The 12,608-nt window shown below is 46.5% G+C and overlaps 1 non-coding gene across 1 annotated transcript; it reads right to left on the bottom strand.

The window, feature by feature from the left end:
• Positions 1–9,947: 9,947 nt before the first annotated feature.
• Trnam-cau (transfer RNA methionine (anticodon CAU)) lies at positions 9,948–10,020 on the bottom strand. The gene has a single exon. It is a non-coding gene; the product is annotated as a tRNA-Met (tRNA).
• Positions 10,021–12,608: the final 2,588 nt, after the last annotated feature.

Below are 12,608 nucleotides of genomic sequence, written 5' to 3'. Positions count from 1 at the left end.
ACTCGTTCCATTTGAAGGAAGGATTCTCTGTTAAAAGCGATAAAACCAGAATATCTATTGACAAAAGTAGGTTGTCTATTGGCAGCTTCCTCGAAGAGCTTCTTTAAATTGCTCTGCGGTTCAATAGGGTTGAGAGCAGCGCTGGTAGGCCAGCGATCATTATACAGTATGGTGATGTAGCGCACTTTTGACGGGGACAAAGGGGAGAGAGAAAGGCACAATACTCGCTACACTCTCAACGAAATTTATGTCACACTGAAATGCATTCTCATCAAAGACAAAGATAAACGCACACTCAAATGCCAGGACAAGGCATGTGTAGTTTAGCAACAAAAATTAGTGCAGCTGGCAGCGGAGGCGCAAGATTAAAGAGACAGCAGAGCTGATGAGTAGCTTCGCAGTAGTGGCGCCAAGCCTGACTGAACTGCGTACCTGGGCGGCCTTGTTTGTTTGCCTTCAGTTTTCTCTTTGTTTCTCCCTCTGTTTCTTTTCCTTCATTCACTGCTTTTTCTGTCTTTATTGTCTCTCCATTTGTATTTCTTTCTATATCTCTCTCTTGCTTTCTTTCTATTTCGTTCTTATTCTCTAATTGTTTCTCTTTCAGCATTTATTTCTGTTTCTCGCTTTGTCAATGTTTTGAGAATATGCTTTACTCTTCCCCTCGTCCTCTCCCTACCTTCCCTTTCCTGTCTCCTGGTTTACTATGCAATACAACGCTGTGCTATGATCTGTCACCGCGTATAAACAGCCGAGTGGGTAAGACGGTGACTTGGGATTGTGGGTAGCCCGGTTCGTATCCCGACGCCTCGTGAGGAAGCTTTTCGCCGGTATTTTCTCTCTTTCCCTTGCTTTCAATCTTTTTCTTTCTCTCTCTGGCGCAAGACTGAAAGTTGGGCTAGTTGGTGATACATAATGGGCAAAACCAGTGCTCAGACGGACGGGACGAAGAAAAGGACACACAGGACAAACGCTCACTCTGAACTGATTTATTGGCATATGTAGATTATTTATACACAAGCGATAAGCATAAAGAACATGTGCAGAGGAGCTGGCCAGGAACCATATATATATATATATATATATATATATATCATAACTGGTGGTTGCGTAAGCTCTGCGATCAGCTTCACTACTCGCGTCTAGCACGCAATCTTAATAAAATGACCTCCTACAATCATGGAGCCCTTGCAGATCAAACTAGAATACATCAGAGAGACACTCGTGCGAATACACACACAACACGTACGCGCACACACACACACACACACACACACACACACACACACACACACATATATATATATATATATATATATATATATATATAGAGAGAGAGAGAGAGAGAACAAAAATTGCGGAGTGGCGCGGCATGCAGTGTGCGGGGGTGCTTCCCAAAGTTAAAGAACTTCTAATGGGCAATGAGCGGGAGAAGTAGAAGGAAGGACTGACCATAGAGAAAGAAAAAGATAAGAGAGGGCAGTCCGCAAAATCTGGCCTCGGGCAGTACGTCACGACTACGAAACGAACTAGTGCTCTCGTCAAAAACCAGAGCACGCAAGCTAGAAAACAAAAAGTTTTGAGCAAGACTACACAACTGCTTTATGACATAATAAACATATGCTCAATATTGGCATTTTAAACATAATAACAAGATTTATTGAAAACACCTTCCGTGCAGGACAGTAGCCTCGAATGGTCTCTAAGGGCCCGCCCCTCCTGAAATTCTAAAGGATTAGAGTGTCTTACCGAAACTACGTAATGGAAATAAGCGTTTTTCTCAAGCAGCTAAGGCCTTGAGCAGATGCGCCCCAAATAAAAAATTCGTGGCGACGGGTCTGCTTCCATGCTTTATGTTCTTCAGCCGAACGGTTGTCAACAGCATCCAGGATTCGCGTACCAGCGGCAATCCCAAACATGCCGGCGGGCATATTTCGTCAACTTCGGCTCCGTCGGTGTTTTTGTGTGTCAGACCACAGGTGAGGCCCACTTTCAAGCGAAGGTGGTAAGTACGGCGAGGTTCAATAAAAAATTACGCACATCTCCCCGTACGGAAACCCTGTTGGGCATGCGAAGCAGCTAGGGGCGATGGGTGTTTCCCGTAAATGCGTTCCGTTTGGCGCACCTCGGCAATGGGTGGTTCGTGTAATTAGGGTGTAGTTGTTTGATGTTCTTGTTCGTGACGCGTCGCCCCCAGCTCCGGGTCCTCCGGGACCGGAGTCCGCGGAACTCCGGGTCCGCTGCCATGCGCTCACGTTGCGCTGCAGCCACGCGCGCCTTTGTCTCTTCAGAAGCGGCGTGGCGGCGTTTCCGTCGAGCTTCAGCTTCCCTTGCACGAAGTTCAGGGTCAGCTTGGCACCTCTGCCGTTTTGCAGCAGCGGCTCGAGCGCACCAAGCAACAGCTACGGATGAGTCAGGCTGCTGTTTACCACTCATACCGATGCGCTCCTATTGAGTGTCACGGAAGGAATGCTCGCGCTACCGCGCGCAACCTGGGTTTATGGCGCGCGGACCAGCGCCTTGTAGCAGATTATTCAAGAAATTTCTTGAGAAGCGCCTCTAGCGGGAGGAGCCCTAACTAGGGTGTACGGCGTCTCACACGGGAGGTAGGGTCCAGCATAAAAGCTTCGCATCAAAAAACAGTACCCGTGGCCTGGTGTGCATTTGAACCTGAAAGGCCTCATATTTTGACGTTTCGAGTACATGTTTACCGCGCCAATGTGAACTCCTATTTTTCCTCCCAGTGTACTTCTTATACTGCGTACGCACAGGTGTGTACCAATGTTCCTAGGCTTCGATGCCAATGGATTACATGGGATAGCGGCCTGGAAACTTTTGAACACCTTTGTACATAGTCTAAACACATATCTTTGCAAGTCCGAGTTTTATGGAACAGAGGCCACAATGTGCCAGTGGTTTTGTATTGTGCATCGATTCGCTGATCATTGAAAAGGGTTTCCTGGTTTAGATATGATGCGAACATATGTTTTGGTAATTTCACAGCAAGGCCTGCACTTATTGACATTGTCAGACCGTGCTGATACCACGCCGTCCGGCGGTCCATGCGATGTCGGCGTCCGTTCTGTGTCGTAGTGCTTGAACAAAGGAATAAGCCACAAAAAGCCAGCAACGAGTTTCTTCCGCATACCACGAGATGGCAGGTGTGGTAAAGTTTTTGTATAATTCGCATGTCTTCAAGCTTCGAATAGCGGCGCGCACACATTGAGTTGCCCTGAAGAGCACGGCGCGTTCAGTGCGAAGTTTTTTTTTTTCTTGCGAAATTGACTGTCGCTCAAACGTCTGCAAGTGGCAGCTCTCTTGCAGCTGGTGGAAAAGCTTCTGCAGACTTCGGCTTCCTGGAGAAGCAATGAGCAGTCCCTCAGTTGTGACGCAAGGAACTTCTGTGATCAGTGAGTTTTATGTTTACTTCAATAACAGACTGTATTTTTATAGAGAATGCACAGGCTGCGTGCAAGATTCTTCCGACAGCAGTGTCAAAGCGCTCAACAAGTTTCACAGGACTCCCTAAAGAAGTGCCCGCATAGAGCTCCATGATAGAGTGCCCTACCGCAAATGGTGACTATGCTTTCACTGCAGCTGTTTTCACGTGGTATTTTATGTTAGGGACATTCTGAGCAAACTATCCTCAAAAAGACACTAGGTGTGCAACACAAAATTCTCAGGGTAGGCTCTCAGTGATTTTTTTTATTTTTTTTTGTGCCATTATAAATATTGTGAATAGTTTGTGTTCAGTTCGTGGAATCGAAAACTTTTTACCGCAGAAAGTTGGACCTTTTGGGTGTAAACAAGCGAAGAAAATGGTCTTACAGTATTAGTTGCTGTTCACTTTTACATTCATTCTTTTGTTCATTGCAGTGTCTTCTCCGTGCCAACGACAAGGCGTGCGTAGAAGAAGTACAAGAGAACAATTCAACGTATGCAAGCCAAAGTAGCAGCAGTGAAATGCAAGGTGTAGAGACATATCTGCGTATCGGCTTATAACCAATTTAACAAATATTGTACCAAGCAGACAACGAACGCAGAAAAGCGAACATATCGCTAAAATTTGCAGAAGCTTCCAAGCTGGTGAAGTATGGAACGCTGCGCCAGTGGGTAAACGTCTATGAGAAAAACACAGCGCAAAAAGCTGATGAAGCTGGAAGAAGTTACATGCACAGAGCACCAAAGTTGAAGAAAAAAACAGATAATACAGAAATCACACGGCACAAGATATCAGAAAAGCAATGATCAGCTAGACCAAAATGTAAAAAAAGAATTGATGTTTCAACATCAGGTGGATGGCCTCGTGAAGGTAGTACTTAGCAGCTTAATTGGTGCTAGAAGAGCGCTATTACAGGGCTAATAGCAGAAGAAAACCTCTTTAGCCCAATATTTTTTAACGAAGTTCTACATACTCTGTGATTAGTCAGAAGCAATAACAATAAAGGGGAAGCCTCCGCAGCCTAATCACTGGCTGCAAGTTTGAGTATTCTGAGTGAACGTTTGGTGATAGGCGTGACGAGGAATTTTTACGAGAAGCTGAAATACAGAAGGTGTGACAATGTGAACCGTGCCCACTTGAAATTGTTGTCCTTACTACTATATATGTCCCCCGCTTGAACACATTTCAACAAATACTTTTGTTATCAATGTATTCAGCTCTGGAGGTAAAACGGACAGAGTGATCGACCGACCAACAAAAACATGTGCTCTTCTCTGTCTTCTCTGTGTATTTGTTACAATATTTGTTGCCATTTCTTTAAGCCAAGATGCCGTTATGTTTCTCCACGTTGAATTTGTGTGCGATGCTGTTCACATTTTGTGCTTTTTCTACGCTCAGCGTGTACGTTGCCTTGGAATAAAAGTTTTGCGGAAACTCTGTCTCTTTGATTTAAGTACAGAATGAGGGCTTGTTTTAAATAAAAAAGGGGAAGCGCGATGAATAGAGCCATAGTGAATGGATTACCTGTATCTCCAATGGCCACCCACCATTTACGCTGGTCCATCCAGGTCTCGCGAGCTCCGAGACCGTTCACGCTCGCCGCCAAGTTGTCGGCGTCGTTCTCGAAGCCGTGGAACTCCGGTAGTTCGCTTATAGCCGGCGATGGTTTGGCGCACGGTGTTAGAATAGGTTAGATCTACCGACGTTCCGTCTCCGCCGTGCGGTCTCGCCGCCAAACGCGGTAACGCGCTTCGCATTTTTTCCGACAGGCTGTGCTGGGTGTTCGAGGCTTCAGGTCAGCCGCTTCAACGGGGGCTGCGTCGCTTACAAAGCTGCGTTTGCGACTACTCTTCAACTGCTGCAGCCGTTCGTTTTTTATCAGGCTAAACGCACATATCACTCTGATTTGAAAGTAAATACAAAACATCAAGAAAATTCAGTGGCGGTAGCCAACAGATAAAAACACATAGGAAGTATAGCTTCTGCGGACAGCGATAATGAGTTTACAGGTGAACACGAATTTCAAAAATATTTTAGCTCAAGCACAAATAAGGCCTCCGTGGCAAGTTGGGTGAGGCCGCCGTGACGAACTGGGTTAATAATCACTAGGTGATTATTAACTCACTTCTTCATTACCCAGCGATTACTAACCCAGCCACTGATCCACCGTGGCGGACCCGAACTGGGTTAGTCAAAAACACAAAGGTACTCCACGAAAAAGAAAGCGGGGGCGAGAGAGAGAGCGAGAAGGGTGACGTTTCACTAAATGAAGGTTGTCAGAACAAAAGCAACACATCTGACAATGGTAGGTCAGAAATTCCTCTCATGGGTTGTCGTTGTGCATGCACCATATCGGATGGATTCAAGCAGCCGCCTTTACAATGTTTACACGTGCTGGCTGGCGCGTGGTAATGAAGGTTAACGCCCGTTTAACGACCAATTCATCATGACTCACCATGTGCCATTCTGATCGTGCCTGTCGTTATTCGTCACAGACATGCTGTTTTGTTGCAGTAGCAGAAGTAGAACTTTGTGCCCTGCTCTGGGTGCACAAATGTGAAATGGTCGTGCTCGTTTCGTTTTCAGCGTCCCAACCATTTGCTTTCCACTTTGTTGTCTCGGGAATGATAGTAATTGAGCGTGACACCATATTCCGTGACGTCACTCTCTGACCCGTTAAAACTAACACGCCAAACCTGACGACGCCTGCCGCATTCAAGTTTCAAGTTTCAAATTTCAAGTTTATTTCAGATATTAGTACAGAAACAGAGCATCGTACAGGATAAATATACACATTCGTGCACATACGTTCGCCAGTCAAAACGCCTGTCGCCGAAATGCTACCATATTTGAAATAGCTTATCCTTGTTCATTGTGTTCTTATCTACACAACTGTGCGCGCTCTTGTTGTGCGAGGTGGGGCTCGAAAGATGGCGCGAGGCCACGACCACTGGCGAGCCGAGCCGGCCGGTGGCCGGCGCTGTAATGGGACACCGAAGTGGGCCCCCTGTGGTGAACGCGGGAGCGCGGGAGTGCGACTGTGCGCGGGCCCCGAGAGAAGGCAGAAGAGGGACGGCTGTGCAACTGGAGAGACGCCGTATTCTTGTCTCTCCAGCAGTTTTTCTTTACTTTAGCTAAATAAACGTTGTTCTGTTAAAGTAACCGTTGTGTTTTGCCAGTCTCTTTCCCTCACGTCTCCCGAATCATCATCGTTTTGCATCTAACACAACTTATCTTGTCCATATGGGCAAAAATCAGTTTGTGCCGCGATGGAACTCGGGCTACAAATTGCGCATGGAGAAAGGTTCCCTTTCGCTGCTCTAAATTATGTAAAAATATGTAAAATTCGTAGATCATGTCAATACTCTGATAAAATTCTTGGCGCACAATAACGTATATATCTTGTATTTATTTTGAATATATCAAAGAGCGGCTTCGTAGCCATCGCTCACAAGCTTTCGCCCACTTTATTGCATTCTTTCAATCCTTTATTTTCCGACGTGAGAGCGGCGTGTCACGTGCTAGTACACGCCCCGAAAAACCTCAATAGAGTTATTCTATTCCATTAGAATAAAGCGTTCGTCTTCTCGCAAATGTTTACGGATTTTGCAAATAAGCGGTTCGTAGCAAAATATTCACTTGATCTCATATGTTAAATGCCCCTTACGCATGATACCTGCTCTTCATATGATGCTGACCGCAAATACATCAATTATTCTTTCGAGGGCAAATGAAGGGTGAATTGAACAAGCGTCACGCAACTGCAGATTTGCTTTTGTAGACAAAATGCGGGCATGATCGCCTAGGCCACGGTGTTGCCGAGCCCGAAGGTGGTGTTTATGAGCTTCACGCCGCATGCCGAACCGTCATGCATAAAACACTGCTAAGACTTTATATATAACTAATGTGTATGATATTACAATACCACACAATCCTCACAGGGCCTTGCGATGTAGCTAAACACGCTAAAACATCGAATGTTAGAAGCGTTAGGTTTGCTCTGGATATAGCCAGGCGGCCACCTTCCCGCGCGCGCTTCCTTTCGGCAACAAAGGGAGAGAGGTCTCCGATTGCTCCTCATTCCAACGCGCCGTCGCCCCACATAAATTATTCTAACACCGTGGTTGGGCGGCAGGCGAAAATTGGGATTGTGCCGACGCGAAGCAGCCCAGTTGGTATTCGAGTTGCGTGAGGGCACCCTGCAACTGCTGTGGTTCTGGGGTGAGATGGTTTAAGGTCTTGCGAGGTGGCCGCATCCGACACGGTATCGGTTGCACACATTGGTGGGAAGGCGACCCGAGCCAGCTCGGAGTTCCGCCATTGAACGCAACACACCCGCTGCGCTATCGGGTAATCCGCATACGGAACCTCTGGCGACGTCCGAAAAGGGGTAGGTGGTTACTGTGCTGACGTTATTGGGGTTCTAGTCTGAGTTAGCGTGGACAGCACCCCTAAGCGACTCAGGCGCCGAAGGAGTCCTGAGTGAGGGGCTGTCGGAATGGGATGCGTAAACAGCGTTCCCGAGCAACATGATCCGTGCGCTTCTTTGGCGGCGCCGGGATACACCTGCTATCGGGCCATCGAGGAGGCCTAGATGGCCGTCCTCGAGTTGTGGCATAGGTGATCCGGGAGTAGTTGGGTCGTGGTCGCCGTGCTCGAGGAAGAGTGGACGGCGTTTTCTTAGGTAGAGGGAGCCGGAATTGCCGCTGATCCACGAGAACAGCTGGCTTCAACCTTAAGGTTTGGGCCTGTATACTGTGCCATTGTAGCGCAGAGGAGAGAGAGAGAGAAACTTTTATCGCAATTCTGATTAGCAACTAAAGTATGTGGGGCTGTTCGTCCGATGCTCCCGTGGGTATAGCGGCTAGCCGGGCCTGAACCAGGGTTGCCAGTAGGCTTTCCAAGGCCTGATCCGATAGTCGTGCCCCCCACGACCAGTGTGGTAATGTACGCGCATTATGAGCGCGGAGTTTGCCGGAACAGGTGCGAGGGCACAGCTGTATGTAATGTGTGTCAGTGCTGGTACACCCTCCGCGCCATGGGCATTCATCGCAATATTCCGAAGGGTGTGTCTTGGTGTGTGTAGGTTGAGGTGCGCGTTCGTCTGCAGTCGGCGCCAGCCTCTAGATTGCCCTCCGTTCAGGTTCTCATCAGGTGGTGCCACAGTGCGTCGCTTCAGACGTTGAGCTTCGAGGATGTCGGCTCAACCGCTTGGTCACTCGTCGTCGTCAGGAACTATGGTTTCGTCGACAGGCACGTCCGTCGCTCGGTATGTACTTGCCCGAGCCGTTCATTCCCGGAAACGCCCGTATCTGCTGAGCACCATATGTGGCCGCCGTCAGATGGCATGCGCGAGCCCAGGATCCTTGGAACAGCTCGTGACAGCTCGTGGCGTGCAGGTAAAGTCCACATGCTCTTTGTGAGGGTGGTGAAGTTTGCATCTCGCTTGTCTGCATTTGTGATTGTCAAGGCGATTGAAGCGGCCTCCGCTGCTGCTACGGAAGATGTGCGTATCGTCGCTGCTGCCACCACTTTTCCACTACTACGTGCCACTACCTCGTACGTGCGGGGACCATCTTGTAGTGGGCCGAGGGGTACGCATTCGTGCGGGACACGTCAGGATCTGTGCCATGCTTGCGAAGTTTTTCATGCACGAGCTTGGCGTCGCACGCTTTGGAAGTCCGGGTGCATGTGACGCGGTATTGGTGTCATGCACGTGGATCTGTGAGCATATAGCCGGAGTGAATATTTCAGTGTTACGTCCTCTGTACTGCAGGGCATGCGGAAAGCCAAGGTTGGCCAGTGTAGCCCGTCATTGCGGTGTGGTGTTTAGTCATTCCGGCTGCGCAAGGAGGGTGGTTGTTGCATATTCTTCATACGTGTTGAGCTTCCCGAGCTGAGATAGTGCTCTGGTGCTGGCGTTTTGAGGCAGCCCTAGGGCTGCCTTGCAGGCTACTTGAAGTTTTCGTTCCGCTTGATCGATCTTTGCCCTACGGGCTGCCTGATATGAATGTGCATAGGTAGTACGGCTGACTACGAAGCTGAGCACTAGCCTTAAGGTGGCAGCTTCACGCATTCTTTCCTACTGTGAGGGATGCGACCTAAGAGGCTGGTTATACCCCTGACCGTGCGCTTGAGATTCCCAAGGTTGTGCGTGGTGTTCCCCATTTCCGGGGCGTGCGTACCCAGCATTTGAAGCTGGGCTACTCTCCTGATCGCCTTTCTCCTCTTCTCTTCGCACTAGCTGATCGCGTGCCCGAACTACGGTGTCACTCTTGGTCATATATATATATATATATATATATATATATATATATATATATATATATATATATATATATATATATATATAAAGGAAGGAAGTGTTCATTTCAAGGGCTCGTTTTCTTTGTTATACAGAATATTAATGGGAACTAACAGACAATAATGCCAAGGAAAGTATAGGGGATGGTTTTAGTAGTAAATGTAAGGTAAATGTGAAGAAAGAAAAGTGGACGAAAAGATAGCTTGCCGCGGGCAGGGACCGAACCTGCGACCTTCGAATAATGCGTCCGATGCTCTACCAACTGAGCTACCGCGGCGGCCATCCCCCCGTCCACTTTATAGGGTATATATGTACATTTAAACGTGGGAGCGTCACTCAGCGCCGCCAGTAGCCATGACGGCGAGTGTGGAACACTCTTTTTCTGCCTGTTGGCGTCACGTAGCACGTGAACTTATTACGAAGCTGGCAGCTGACCAATAATCCCTCGCATACTACCTCAAAACATCAAGTCTGCCAGAACGAGGCCCTCGCAATGAATGAAGGAAAGACGTGTTAATTTCAAGGGCTCGTTTTCTTTGTTATACACAATATTAATGGGAAATTAACAGACAATATATATATATATATATATATTATATATATATATATATATATATTATTGTAGAAAAGCATTGGAACGCTGAATGGACCATCCTCTCGAACGTCTTCTAGTGGGTCGCCCTCTTCGCCTCACGAGCACGCCCCTCGTGCTCGTGAGAGTCTGTGAGTGTGCGCTCCGTTGTGACTGTCGTCGTTGTGCATAGTCGCCGTCAATCCAGCCGTCAATAAACGCATTTACAATATATATATATAAATATATTATATATATATATATATATATATATATATATATATATATATATATCTATATATATAATATATATATATGTATATATATGTATATATATATATATATATATATATATATATATATATATATATATATTATATATAACATATATAATTTGCAATGACACGTTGCAGCAAACACACGTCACACAAGTATTTAACTCACTTTAAGACTACGAAACAGCTTGTCAGAAGAAGACAAGATTCACATCAGCAAGGTTCAGCAATGAACCGGCAGTGATATAGACACGCTAATGTAATTTAAAAGTCTGTTCTAGTTGGGGTGTACAAACTAGCTGAATAAATGTTGAAGGCATGTGCGCTTCAAGCCAGACCTCAGCTGCGAAGTGGTGAGAGTGATTTGGCCCATGCTTAGGTTGAGGCATTTCGGTACAGCGTCTCCATAGGTGAATCATTATTCATGCTGGGTGGTCGAACACAAATGTGTCTCAAGAGAGAATACAAGCATCGTGTGCATCAGGTGTGCATGTTTCCTTGTTATTTGAAATTCGTGTTGTGCAATCTAAGGTGCGATGAACAAGTTTCCCTTAACGTATTTTCCTCTATCACTTTAAAATGTCTACACTGTGCAGTGGTAAACGTCGTTATGCATATGTAATACGGTAATCATCAGACATGTGGATACACAGTTTGCTTCTGGCATGAATAGTCATTGTATTCGTCTGCAAGTTGATAAACAGCCATATCATCCATTGACACGACGATAAAATATTCGAAGAATGTCAAAGGGCCCCGAAAGCACCACCGATATCCTCTCCTTTTCATGTGAACGCGGGCGAATCGACTCAGAATGCCCGTCATGATCAGCACCTGCCAAACAGGGCAGTGCAAAGAGCCGCAGGCGCCCTACAATATCCGGAAACAATTCATTCTGCTCTATGGGCCTTTCGGCAATCCTAGTCCCCTCTGAGTTCTCTGCGGCATCAACATTGTGGTCTGCCCATGTCATTCGCAAAAAAGAACCTGTTTGTCTTCACGCAGTACGCGCACTCGCCGCTCTTTCTCCTGCATGTTGAGGAGGAGCACTCGGCCAGGAAGACAGACGAGCCGACGAACGGAGGATATGGCGAATGAAAGAGCGAAACGAGCGAGGGCCTCTTTGTGTCATCAAACATCATATACCCATCGCTATACGGCACCGCTTTGAAAAATTCTCATGGCTACACGTTCGCTGTAGATGACTCACAACTGCGACACACAATCAAAATTCGACATCTCGGTGGGTTATGGCCCTTGAAACTGTCAACGGCCTCTTACAAGGTACACAATGCTTCCGGTGTAGCCTAAAGACTTCTTGTAATACAGTTATATTCAATCTCAAACGTTGGTCTGTCGACCCTAGGTATCCATTTAAAGTGAATTGAGGAGAACAATAACGTGGACTACCCCTACGCTTGTTTTATGAAAGAGTGTATTTTTATGTCTTGGTAGGTGACTGCGATTAATGGCATTGCTGCAACTTCTATTTGGTGTTATTTGGTACTGTTTCTTGGCGTTATAATATTGTTTATAGACGCAAGTTTCACATAAAAATATACGGTTGTTGAGTCTTTCTCACTCACTACACGTATTTTGTTAATGGCACTCCCTTTCTGTCATCTCGTATTGTGCGTCAGGTTAACAGTATTGAAGTAGTCCTGTAGTACTATCTTTCAACACCGCATCTAAAGAATTGATTTAGAATATAGTACTTGCCCGACCCAGACCAGAAATGCACGTCGTTCGAGACGGATCTGGAAATAACATAGTACGACAACAAGGTATTAAGAATACGCACAAACCAATACTTTGAACTCTATGAATAAACCAACAGTCTACAATCCAATGAAACAGGAGTAAATGTGCCGCTGAACGGAACCACTGTACAAAAGGCCACATTCATGAATACGTAACATTTAGCTCGCACTGCAGGTTGTAGCATGGTTTGCTGTTGAAGTGAAACAGTGTAAAACATTTCGTTTTATGCTGGCAAATGTTTCATTAGTGGGCTTTGCT

This window comes from Rhipicephalus sanguineus, chromosome 11 (assembly GCF_013339695.2).
Source record: "Rhipicephalus sanguineus isolate Rsan-2018 chromosome 11, BIME_Rsan_1.4, whole genome shotgun sequence".
NCBI lineage: Eukaryota > Metazoa > Arthropoda > Arachnida > Ixodida > Ixodidae > Rhipicephalus > Rhipicephalus sanguineus.
This window is presented reverse-complemented; position numbering and strand designations above follow the sequence as displayed.